The sequence below is a fragment of the Stomoxys calcitrans genome, chromosome 1 (assembly GCF_963082655.1).
Source record: "Stomoxys calcitrans chromosome 1, idStoCalc2.1, whole genome shotgun sequence".
In the NCBI taxonomy this organism is placed as follows: domain Eukaryota; kingdom Metazoa; phylum Arthropoda; class Insecta; order Diptera; family Muscidae; genus Stomoxys; species Stomoxys calcitrans.
The window spans coordinates 29288117-29300636 of record NC_081552.1 but is presented as its reverse complement, the minus strand read 5'-3'; the positions used below and the strand labels follow the sequence as shown (position 1 = coordinate 29300636).

The following is a 12520-nucleotide window of genomic DNA, read 5'->3' as shown; positions in this document are numbered from 1 at the left end:
TTGAATTTGAAAGATTCGCTGCAAATCTCCTCAAATAAGTAGATTTGGTCACATTGGAAATGTATGGGAAACCTCGTTGCAAAACACGAGATTTCCAAATCTGATTTGCTCCAAGTGGAAACATGGTTTAAGATGATTTAACGATGTCCGTGTGCCTGTCCGTCCGTCAGTTATAATCACTCTACAGTCTTTAAAAATTGAGGTATTGAGTTTTTGAGTTTTTCTATACCCAGGTTAAGTTTTTGAATGGGCACCACCATCAAAATTTTAGACAAATAGAGTTATAATTGCGCCCTCCAGAGGCTCAGAAAGTCAGGTAGCGAGATCGGTTTATATGGCAGCCATATCAGGTTATCAGCCGATTTAGACCATACTTGGAAATGCAAAAATGACCATACTAGCATAGCAAAACTTTAACCGAATTGGATAAGAACGCCCTCTAGAAGCCCAATAAATATAATTGGGAAATCGGTTTATATGGCAGCAATATCAGGTTATGGACTAATTTAGACCATACTAATCACAATTGTTGGAAGTCATACCAAAACCATGTGTGCTAAATTTGAGCCTAATCGGATAAGAACTGTGCCCTCTAGAATCTCAAGAAGTCTAGACCCAAAATCGGTTATTATGGCAGCTTTTTCAAAACATGGGCCGATTTGGTCCATTTACTAGCCCCACCGACCTACACTAAAAAAAATTATTTAAAATTTCAAGCGCCTGGCTTTACCCGACAGACGGACGAACGAAATTGGTATAAACCTATCCTTTGGTGGAGGATATAAAAATTGGGTCCAAGTAACTGGGGGGCCGCCTTAACCCTAAATTCCCCTAAAATAGGTTTATTGGACGGTAATGACTATATAGGGGTTCAAATGAAAGGCATTCGGGAGTAGATTACGAATTTGGTCAGGAAAGAAAAATAGGCTTTATAATTTCTTGGTATCGGAAGGGGGCGGACCCTCCCCGACACCCCAAAAACACCACCCAAAATCAAAAGTGGACCTAAAAGGACAACATAGGTATCCAATGAAATGTATTGAGGATTAAATAGAATACGAATAGGCTATTAGAAATTGGGACGCAGGAAGTCTCCCTAACCACAAAACTCCTCCAAGCAGACAAATTAAATGTTCCTATCAATATGGGGCTCAAATGAATGTTTTCGGGAGTAGATTACGAATCTGGCATACAAAACAGTCCACCCCCTAAAAACGTCCCAAATCGGCATATTAGCCAATCACGACTATATTGGACTCGGTTTGTTTGTTTGTTCCGTATAGACTCAAAAAGACGAGAACCGATTTTCTTGAAATTTTCACAGTTTGTAAAGGTTTATCTGGAAGGGAGACGCACCCTCCCCCTTACCCCAAAAACGCCACCTAAGGTCAAAAGTGGACCAAACGGAACAATATGGGTATCAAATAAAAAGGTATTGGAGAGTATAATACGATTATGGTATTAAAATTTAATTCCAAGTACCCGCCCCAAACCCAAAACTCTCTTAAACCGACATATTGGACGTTTATGTCAATATGGGACTCACATGAAAGGTATTCGGGAGTAGATTGCGAATATGGCAAAAAAAAAGAATGAAATCGATGTAACGGCATATTCGCCGATCATGGCTATATGGGACTCAAATGAAAGCAATTTGGGAGTAGATTAGAAAAATTTCATTAACATTTTTGTTTATACTATTTAGGTGGCGCTTAACCTCCTTAAAACACCTCAAATAGGTTATTTGACCCATCATGACAATATGGGACTCAAATGAATGGTATTTGGGAGTAGAAAAGGATTCCAGTTTTGGGGGCAAGTGTTTGTGGGTAAGCCTCGAAGCACTTATTTCCCGAACATATGAATACAGGGCGCAAATGAAAGGATTTTGGGAGTAAAGACCGAATTTGATACCAATTTTTAGGGAAAGTGACGGAGTGCTACACCCAGTCCCAAAACCACCTTTAATCCGTACATATTTTTTGGGCTTAATTGAAAGGTATTTGGGCGTAGAGCATGAATTTGACATCCATATAAACACATATAAAAAGTACATATTTTTTCCCCACTACAATATAAGAGTCCATAGAAAGGTATAATTGAGTAGAGCAAAAATTTGCAAATAACCTTTCATTAAAGAACAGGAGTCAACTTCTCACATATCAATGAGTTAACAATGATTAAGGACCTCCATTTGGCATAACTTCTTTGCATGGCATACACTAATAGGAAAATGACTGTACTTTGCCAATACCGCCTGATAATATTTTGTTCGCGTCATTGGCAAAGATTTTTAATACCATTTGGTATCAATTCAATACCAAAAAGGCTATTAACGGCGTCACATTTGTATTCTTGACGTCGCGCCAAAAGTGTTATTGAGCTATGTACTTAAAATATTGACGCCGTTATAAAATATTTGTTAAACAAATAAATGAAATGTTTTAATGCAAATTATATGCGTAAAAACCTGCTCAAATACTCGAAAGCGGTGAAAATCGAAATAATTCAAATTCTAAGGACATTCTACATCAAAAATATGATAGTCTCTTGTGTGGAAAACGATGCTGTGTTGGTGTATTCATATGAAAATCACTTCTGGGGACCAATGGAGGTTGGTCACTGTGTAACATTACTTTTTATACCAATCACCATAGGATAGGGGTATACTAATCTAGTCATTCCGTTTGTAACACTTCGAAATAATCGTCTTAGACCCTATAAGTATATATATTCTTGATCATCTCCACGTTCTGAGTCGATCTAGCCATGTTCATCCGTCCGTCAGTCGAAATCGCGATAGCGGCTGCACGCAAAGAGCTAGCCGCTTGAAATTTTGCACAGATACTTAATATTGATGAAGGTCATTGGGGATGAAATGGGCCATATCGGTTCAGATTTGCAAATAGCCCCCTAATAAACCGATCTCCCGATTTGACTTCTTGAACTATTACATGCCGCAATATTTGTCCGTTTTGGCTGAAATTTTGCATGTGGTGTTCTGTTATTATAACATTTATAACATTTGTATTAAGTACGGTCCAAATCAGTATATATCCTGGTAAAGCTCCCATATAAACCGATCTCCCTATAACTTCAATTTTGTCCGATTTGGCTGAAATTTTAAATGAAGTGTTCTGTTAAGACTTCCCACAACTGTGCCAAGTACGGTTAAAATCGGTTTTTAACCTGATATAGCTCCCATATAAACCGGTCTCTTGATTATCCCTGTTCGGTTCGTAGAAGCTTTAATTTTTGATGGTTTGGCAGAAGTTTGGTGTGTAGAATATATTTATGCTTTTCAACTAAATTTAGAGTGCATAAATTTTTAGCAGAATCCATGGTGGTAGGTTCCAAAGGTTCGGCTCGGCAGAACTTAGCAAGCTTTTACTTGTTGTAATTATTAACGTAAATAATCGAAGCAAAATTAGATTATAATAATTATCAATATTTTTTTTTAGTTCATTAGGGGGTGGTATAATCAAAAACGGTTTGGTACTAAGACCAATAACGGTCTGGTGCACAAAACCAATAACAGATTGGTATTAAAACCAATACCAGTTCGCTAATAAGGCTAGTACCATACTGTACTAATTATTTTATGTTTCATCCATGCCACCCGGTATTGTTATTGTTCCATACGGCGTTGCTTTACTATCAATACCGTATGGTATTGAAATGAGCTCGTTTGGTATCAACTTTTCTCTGGGTGCAGTGCCATACAAATGTCGTCAACATAAATAGGGGATAAACCCCATTTAAAATTTGTCAAATGTTGTCACCAGGTTTTTAATTCACGCGTTTAGCATCATTGGCGGACTTGCTTACCTCTGCTAAAATGACACGAATTTGATATCTTAAATGACACGAATTTGATATCCACATACGGGCCGAAATGTCCCCATCTTAAATCTTTACCAAAACAAGACTTATATATCGACCATTGCAACATAGGGCTTAAATTAAAGATATAAAAGCGTTAAAGAAGAAGGTCCGGAGCGGGCCTGGTTCGGCAAGTATCTCATATAAACTGATCTCCATTAAGATTTGATCTCAAAACGCCATAAAGTATATAAAGGGTGATTTTTTTGAGGTTAGGATTTTCATGCATTAGTATTTGACAGATCACGTGGGATTTCAGACCTGGCGTCAAAGAGAAAGATGCTCAGTATGCTTTGACATTTCATCATGAATAGACTTACCAACGAGCAACGCTTGCAAATCATTGAATTTTATTACCAAAATCAGTGTTCGGTTCGAAATGTGTTCATTCACCGTAACGTTGCGTCCAACAGCATCTTTGAAAAAATACGGTCCAATGATTCCACCAGCGTATAAACCACACCAAACAGTGCATTTTTCGGGATGCATGGGCAGTTCTTGAACGGCTTCTGGTTGCTCTTCACTCCAAATGCGGCAATTTTGCTTATTTACGTAGCCATTCAACCAGAAATGAGCCTCATCGCTGAACGGTGAATGAACACATTTCGAACCGAACACTGATTTTGGTAATAAAATTCAATGATTTGCAAGCGTTGCTCGTTAGTAAGTCTATTCATGATGAAATGTCAAAGCATACTGAGCATCTTTCTCTTTGACACCATGTCTGAAATCCCACGTGATCTGTCAAATACTAATGCATGAAAATCCTAACCTCAAAAAAATCACCCTTTATATTTTTGATCGTCTCGACGTTATGAGTCGTTCTAGCCATGTCCGTCCGTCTTTCGAAATCACAATATCGGTCGAACGCGTAAAGCTAACCGCTTTTGCACAGATACTTAATATCTATGTAAGTCTTTGGGGATTGGAAATGGGCCATATCAGTTCAGATTAAGATACAGCCCCCATATAAATCGATCTCCCCATTTGACTTCTTGAGCCTTACAAGCCTCAATTTTTGTCCGTGTCTGTTATGACTTCCAACAACTTTGCCAATTACGGTCAAAGTCGGTATTTAACCTGATATAGCTCCCATATAAACCGATTTCCCGATTTGATTTCTCGAGTCCCTACAAGCCGCAATTTTTATACCCTCCACCATAAGATGGGGGGTATACTAATTTCGTCATTCTGTTTGTAACTACTCGAAATATTCGTCTGAGACCCCATAAAGTATATATATTCTTGATCGTCGTGACATTTTATGTCGTTCTAGCCATGTCCGTCCGTCCGTCTGTCTGTCGAAAGCACGCTAACTTCCAAAGGAGTAAAGCTAGCCGCTTGAAATTTTGCACAAATACTTCTTATCAGTGTAGGTCAGTTAGTATTGTAAATGGGCCATATCGGTCCATGTTTTGATATAGCTGCCATATAAACCGATCTTGGGTCTTGACTTCTTGAGCCTCTAGAGTGCGCAATTCTTATCCGATTGGGATGAAATTTTGCACGACGTGTTTTGTTATGATATCCAACAACTGCGCCAAGTATAGTTCAAATCGGTCCATAACCTGATATAGCTGCCATATAAACCGATCTTGGGTCTTGACTTCTTGAGCCTCTAGCGTGCGCAATTCTTATCCGATTATAATGAAATTTTGCACGACGTGTTTTGTTACGATATCCAATAACTGTGCCAAGTATGGTTCAAATCGGTTCATAACCTGATATAGGTGTCATGTAAACAGATCAGGGGACTTGACTTCTTGAGCTTCTAGAGGGCGCAATTCCTATCCGATTTGGCTGAAATTTTGCATAACGTATTTCATTCTTACTTTTGACAACTGTGTCAAATAAGGTTCAAATCGGTTCATGACCTGATATAGCTGCCATATAAACCGATCCGGGATCTTGACTTCTTGAGCCTCTAGAGGTCGCAATTATTATCCGATTTGCCTAAAATTTTGTACGACGGATTCTCTAATGACCATCAACATATGTGTTTATTATGGCCTGAATCGGTCTATAGCCTGATACAGCTCCCATATAAAACGATCTCTCTATTTTACTTCTTGAGCCCCCAAAGGGCTCAATTCTTATTCGAATTGGTTGACATTTTACACAGGTCTCCAACATATAATTTAATTGTGGTCCAAACCGGACCATATCTTGATATCGCTCGAATAGCAGAGCAAATCTTTTCTTATATCCTTTTTTGTCTAAAAAGAGATGCCGGGAGAAGATCTCGACAAATGCGATCCATGGTGGAGGGTATGTAAGATTCGGCCCGGCCGAACTTAGCACGCTTTTACTTGTTTATTTTTGTTCACACTCATACTAAGTTAAAAAATAGTTTTTATATATGTAAAATTTCAAACCATATTCAATCAATTCAGACCATATTGGACACGTATGTTGAAGGTCATGGGAGAAGGCGTTCTACGAAATCTCATCCAAATCGGATAGGAATTGCGCCCTCTAGAGGCCAAAGAAGTCAAGATCCAAGATAGGTTTATATGACAGCTATATCAAGTTATCAACCGATTTCAACCGTACTTGGCACAGTGGTTGGAAGTTATCGAGAAGCACATTTTAGCCAATTAGGAAAAGAATTGCTCCCTCTAGTGACTAAGTAGTCAAGATCTAGAATCGGTTCATATGGCAGTTTTATCAGATTATGTACTGATTTAAACAGTGGTTGGATACCATAAACATCTCGTGCAAAGTTTCAGCCAAATAGGATAAGAACTGCGCCCTCTAGAAGCTTAGGACGTTAAGATTCCACATGGGTTTATATCGCAGCTATATGAAGTTATCAACCGATTTCAACCGTACTTGAGATAGTTGTTGAAAGTCATAACAAAACATGTCATGCAAAATTTCAGCCAAATAGGATAAGAATTGCGCCCTCTAGAGGCTTAAGAATTCAAGATTCCAGATCGGTTTATATGGCGGCTATATCAAGTTATCAACCGTACTTGACACAGTTGTTGGAAGTCATAGAGAAGCACTTCTTACAAAATTTTAGCCAAGTAGGAAAAGAATTGGGCTCTCTGGGGACGCAAGAAGTCAAGATCCAGAGTCGGTTCATATGGCAGCTATATCAGGTTAGCTACCGATTTAAACCATACTTAGCACATTGGTTGGAAATCATAACAAAACGACTCATGCAAAGTTTCAAATCGGATAAGAATTGTGCCCTCTAGAAGCTCGAGAAGTTAAAATCCAAGATTGGTTTATATGACAGCTATATCAAGACATGGACCGATATGGCCCGTTTACATTCTGAACAGACCTACACTAATAAAAAGTATTTATGCAAAATATCAAGTGCCTAGCTTTACTCCTTCGAAAGTTAGCGTGCTTTCGACAGAAGGACGGGGGGATAGACGGACGGACAGACGAGCGGACATGGTTAGATCGGCTTAAAATGTCATGACGATCAAAATTATATATTCTTAATGGGGTCATAGACGAATATTTCAAGGTGTTACAAACGGAATGACGAAGTTATTGGGTTGTCCAAAAAGTAATTGCGGATTTTTCATATAGTCGGCGTTGACAAATTTTTTCACAGCTTGTGACTCTGTAATTGCATTCTTTCTTCTGTCAGTTATCAGAAGTTACTTTTAGCTTGGTTTAGAAAAAAGTGTAAAAAAAGTATATTTGATTAAAGTTCATTCTAAGTTTTATTTAAAATGCATTTACTTTCTTTTAAAAAATTCGCAATTACTTTTTGGGCAACCCAATAGTACACCCCCAACCTATGGTGGAGGGTATGAAAACATATTCTCAACATCTGGAATTTCAATGACATTGTCAAATGTATTCTTATTTACATACTTAATTATTTTCTCTTTGATGTGTTTGTCTGTCCGTCTGGTCGGTAGTAAAGGTCTTGGACCAAATTTTTCGCTGAATCAAGCAAAATGAAACAAAATTACTTCTTCTTTGACAAATTTAATATCAATTTGGCTCACAAACCTTATATTTAGCTGCAAGAAATAAGAAAGAGAAGAGATCTCGAAAAATTCCCACCAACTGTTGTTAATAGTGATTGGGCCATTTGTTTTCCTATAGCTTGATTTTAAGGCCAAAACATACAACAATGGAAAATATACCGCCACCACCCGCCATTTATTTGCAATTATACACCTTGGCATGAGTGACTGATAAATGAGATGGGATCGCAAGAGGGAGCAGTGGATAGGCGGACGGACGACTGTCTAAACTAATCAATGAACAGATGGAAAATAGCTTTATTTGCTTAACGGCGATATAATCATTAGACCTCATCATTGCCGTCGCCGATTAATGAGTAGCTCCCTCTGCCTCACCCCCCACCTTTACAAGCATTGACAGTTGTCGGCTTGTTGGTTTTTAATTTAAATTCGTCGGTTGAAAATAAATACAAATTAAAGTTTAAACAATTGGCAAAGGCTTTGTCTAAAGTTAAGCTATTTGTTTTATGCTTTTGATTATTAAAAGAAAAAATACAATAGAAAACAAGTAAAAGCGTGCTAAGTTCGGCCGGGCCGAATCTTATATACCCTCCACCATGGATCGCATTTGTCGAGTTCTTTTCCCGGCATCTCTTCTTAGGCAAAAAAGGATATAAGAAGAGATTTGCTCTGCTATTAGAGCGATATCAAGATATGGTCCGGTTTGGGCCACAATTAAATTATATGTTGGAGACCTGTGTAAAATGTCAGCCAATTCGAATAAGAATTGCGCCCTTTGGGGGCTCAAGAAGTAAAATAGAGAGATCGATTTAATTGGGAGCTGTATCGGGCTATAGACCGATTCAGACCATAATAAGCACGTATGTTGATGGTCATGAGAGAATCCGTCGTACAAAATTTCAGGCAAATCGGATAATAATTGCGATCTCTACAGGCTCAAGAAGTCAAGATCCCAGATCGGTTTATATGACAGCTATATCAGGTTATGAACCGATTTGGACCATACTTGGCACAGTTGTTGGATATCACAACAAAACAAGTCGTGCCAAAATCCATTCAAATCGGATAAGAATTGCGACCTCTACAGGCTCAAGAAGTCAAGACCCAAGATCGGTTTATATGACAGCTATATCAGGTTATAGACCGATTTGAACCATTCTTGGCACAGTTGTTGGATATCATGACAAAACACGTCGTGCGAAATTTCATTCCAATCGGATAAGAATTGGGCACTCTAGAGGCTCTAGAAGTCAAGACCCAAGATCGGTTTATATGGCAGCTATATCAGGTTATGGACCGATTTGAACCATACTTGGCACAGTTGTTGGACATCATAACAAAATACGTCGTGCAAAAATTCATTCAAATCGGATAAGAATTGCGCCCTCTAGGGGCTTTAGAAGTCAAGACCCAAGATCGGTTTATATGAGAGCTATATCAAAACATGGACCGATATGGCCCATTTACTATACCAACCGACCTACACTAATAGGAACTATTTGTGCAAAATTTCAAGCGGCTAGCTTTACTCCTTCGGAATTTAGCGTGCTTTCGACAGACAGACGGACGGACGGACGGACGGACGAACGGACGGACGGACGGACATGGCTAGATCGACATAAAATGTCGCGACGATCAAGAATATATATACTTTATGGAGTCTCAGACGAATATTTCGAGTAGTTACAAACAGAATGACGAAATTAGTATACTCCCCGTCTTATGGTGGATGGTATAAAAATAGTTGTAATAACACACAAGGGAAAAAGAGTGCGAGAGGGAGAAAGAGGCGGGATAGAGAGTGAAAAATAAACAAAATACACATAAAAATGATCACTTGTTCTTTTTGTTTTTTTGGTAAAATTTTTTTGCTGTTTTAGTTCTAGTATGTATATTAGTTGTTGTTATTATTTTTTTAGAACTCACATTCACTAAAACAAACATTTACTTTATATCAACGAAGATTTGTATGCTTTTTTTTGTAATTGTCTACCCAACATACGAGATTTTATTTTTTGGGAGACACAGCCGCGAAAAATTTTAGATTTTTTTTTTATTTTTTTTGTATAATTGTCTCCCAACATGCGAGATCTTATTTGGTGGGAGACACAGCCGCGCTTTCGATGCACTCGGTTAAAACTCCCGCGATACAATGTCAGCCAATTTTGTAGCGTTATACGATTTATGCCAAGTGGCCGGCACTTGTTTTCCAAACGTTAAGCAAGAGAGGCATATAAAAGATGACTGAGAGGAGTAACTTGAAATGAGAGAAACTTAAGAGTTACGCAATAAAGAGTATTGAATTGGGGCTCTCGAATAAGAGAATACAGAAATAACTAGTAAAGCGTGCTAAGTTCGGCCGGGCCGAATCTTATATACCCTCCACCTCTTTATAGGCACACAAAGGAGAATGGTTAAGAATTGCTATGCTATACCATGTTATGAACCGATTGGGGCCATACTTTGTTTGGCTGTTGGACACCAGGAGCCTCTAGAGGCTCAAGAAGTATAGTCGGAGAATTGGTTTAAATGGGAGCTATATCAGATTATGAATCAATTTAGACCATACTTGTCACAGTTGTTGGAAGTCATAACATAAGATTTCATGATTACGGACTCTAGCGGCTTAAGAAGTGAACATCCGAGATCGGTTTATATGGGAGCTATATCATGTAAGGAACCTATTTGAACTATACAAGACACTGTTATTAGAAGTTAAAACACAACACTTCATGCAAACTTTCAGCCGAATAGGAAAAGAATTGCCGCCTCTACAAGCTCTAAAAATCAAGATCCTGGATTGGTTTATCTGTCGGCTTTATCAAAAAACATGGAACGATATAGCCCATTTACAATCCAAACCAACCTACACTAATAGGAAGTATTCGTTCAAAATTTCAAGTGCCTAGCTTTATTCCTTGGAAAGTAAGCATCCTTTTGACAGACGAACGGATACGGCTAAATCGACTAAGAATATCAAACCGATCAAGATTATATTGGGTTGCCCAAAAAGTAAATAATTGCGGATTTTTTAAAAGAAAGTAAATGCATTTTTAATAAAACTTAGAATGAACTTTAATCAAATATACTTTTTTTACACTTTTTTTCTAAAGCAAGCTAAAAATAACAGCTGATAACTGCCAGAAGAAAGAATGCAATTACAGATTCACATGCTGTTGAAAAAATTTTTCAACGCCGACTATATGAAAAATCCGCAATTACTTTTTAGGCAACCCAATACTTTGTTGAGTCTCTGATCAATATTTCGATGTGTTACAAACGGAACGACGAAATTAGTTTACCCCATCCTATGGTGGAGGGTATAAAAATGTATTTAAAAATATTTTAAGAGATTTTTATACACCCCACCACACACAGAAAAAAATTCAAGAAAATTTTTCGTACTAAAAATATAATTGATAATATAAATGTTTTCATTTACAAGATTGGCTTAGCATCACTTGCTGATTCAATTTAGCTATGTCCGTCAGTCCGTCGGTCCGTCTGTCTGTCTTTCCATTGGTCTTGTTATCAAGGTACAGGTCGCATTTGTTGTCCGATTGTTACAAACTTTTGCACAAGTTAGTTTTTTGGTTCAGGGACGAACGCTATTAATTTTGAACAAAATCGGTTCAGATTTAGATATAGCTTCCATATATATCTTTCATCCGATATGTTCTATTAAGGCTGTAGAAGCCACAATTTTGGTTAGAGTTTTAAAAAATTTTGCACAAGACGTTTTATTTGACATCCCAATACGTGTGCAAAATTTCATTATCGGTTTAGATTTAGATATAGAACCCATATATATCTTTCATCCGATATGGCCTTTGAATGATATTATAGAAGCCACAATGTTGGTCTGACAATTACAAAATTTTGCAAGAGATGCTTTATTTATTTAATGTTGTTGCAATATGTGTTCAAAATTTCAAAAAAAGTCGGGTCAGATTTACATATAGCTCCCATATATATCTTCCATCCGATATGGCTTTTTAAGGCTTTAGAAGCCTCAATTTTTGTCCGATCTTTTCAAAATTTTGCACGAGATGTTCAATTTCCACGTCCCAATACGTGTGCAAAATTTGCTTAAGATTGGTTCAGATTAAGATATAGCTCCCATATATACATATCATTCGAAATGGTCTTTGAAGGCTATAGAAGCTAGAATTTTAGTGCGATCTTTGCAAAATTTTGCATAAAATCTTTTTCTGACGTTTTCATATTTGTGCAAAATTTCATTAAAATCGGTTCAGATTTAGATACAGCTCCGATATATATCTTTCCTCCGATATGGTCTTTAAAGACTAAAGAAGCCACAATTTTGGTCCGATCTTTGCAAAGTTTTGCATGAAATGTTTCATTTGACGTTGCTATATGTGTGCAAAGTTTTATAAAAATCGGTTTAGATTTAGATATAGCCCCCATATATATATTCCATCCGATATGGCCCTACAAGGCTAAAGAAGCCACAATTTTGGTTTTTATACCCTCCACCATAGGATGGCGGTAAATTAGTATACCCCACTCATTCTGGGGTCGTCTGAGACCCCATAATGTAGATATATTCTTGATCATCGTGACATTTTATGTCTATATAGCCATGTCCGTCCGTCTTTCTGCCGAAAGCACGCCAACTTTCGAAGGAGTAAAGCTAGCCGCTTGAAATTTTGCACAAA

At 37.7% G+C, this 12520-nt stretch overlaps 1 protein-coding gene across 2 annotated transcripts in view; it reads right to left on the bottom strand.

The window, feature by feature from the left end:
* The window catches only part of LOC106094179 (arylsulfatase B), a 43253-nt gene extending 33242 nt beyond the window's left edge, over window positions 1-10011 (bottom strand). Inside the window, exon 1 of one of the 2 annotated variants that reach the window (XM_059360652.1) lies at window positions 9768-10011. The gene's annotated coding sequence lies outside the window, so the exon portion shown is untranslated. The remainder of the gene's footprint in view (window positions 1-9767) is intronic. The other variant, XM_059360653.1, reaches the window with a different exon arrangement.
* Between the last annotated feature and the right edge of the window lie 2509 nt (window positions 10012-12520).